The sequence below is a fragment of the Suricata suricatta genome, chromosome 13 (assembly GCF_006229205.1).
Source record: "Suricata suricatta isolate VVHF042 chromosome 13, meerkat_22Aug2017_6uvM2_HiC, whole genome shotgun sequence".
Lineage (NCBI taxonomy): Eukaryota > Metazoa > Chordata > Mammalia > Carnivora > Herpestidae > Suricata > Suricata suricatta.
In genome coordinates, this window is record NC_043712.1 from 3,091,765 (window position 1) to 3,092,529 (window position 765).

The window sequence follows — 765 nt, forward strand, 5'->3', positions numbered from 1 at the left end:
GCAGCACCTGCAACTCCACGGTTCCTTGAGGAGGGACTCCACATACCCCAAAACCACAGAGGAATGAGGTCCCATGGCCCGTGAGGAGAGCCAACCAGAAGCTGACTTACCTGCGGGACACCTTTTATGTGTGTGTCTGTGTGCGCGCACGCGTGCTCCCGCCGGATCGGAGCTGCGGGTGTCGGCTCGACCCCCCCACCCCAACCCCAGAAGCCCAGCCGGGAGCCCAGGACCCACGCTCCCGGCGCCCAGACCGGCTCCTGAGTGACCGAGCCACGCGTGCCTGGTGGGCTCCTACCTGCCTCTTCTCCCTAGGAGGGGTATGTGCCTATCCTCAGCCTCCTGGGGTTCCCGATCTGTTAGTTGGGGTGAAGGAGTAAGCGCAGACAGCGAAGCCACGGCCCAAACTAAAGGCACAGGCAGCCGGCGGCCTGGGCAGCTTTTCCTGGAGAGGAAGCCGGCCCTGGAGCAGGCAGCCTGGGGGGCCCTGGGGCCGGCGGCCGGAGGTCAGGCTCCACCTCGGGCTCCGGGCGCGCTCGGGCGCGGGAAGAGGAGGACGGCGCCGCGGGCCGAGGGCCAGGCACCCGGTGGACACTCATGGAGGAGCTGCTGGTAACGCTGCCGCCGGTCATCACGGCTCCGACGTCAGGACGGAGAAGCCCGCGAGCGCCGGCCCCCGGCCCGCCCCTCCGGCTGCCAACCTTCCAGCGTTTACGGAGCGCGCGCCCCCCGCGCCGGCACCCCGGGGACAGGGCGGCCCCCAGT

The 765-nt window shown here is 69.9% G+C and overlaps 1 protein-coding gene across 1 annotated transcript in view; it reads left to right on the top strand.

Annotated features, from left to right (window-relative positions):
• Positions 1-233: 233 nt before the first annotated feature.
• The window catches only part of PPP1R26 (protein phosphatase 1 regulatory subunit 26), a 7,178-nt gene continuing 6,646 nt past the window's right edge, over positions 234-765 (top strand). The window contains exon 1 of the mRNA XM_029920498.1: positions 234-320. The gene's annotated coding sequence lies outside the window, so the exon portion shown is untranslated. The remainder of the gene's footprint in view (positions 321-765) is intronic.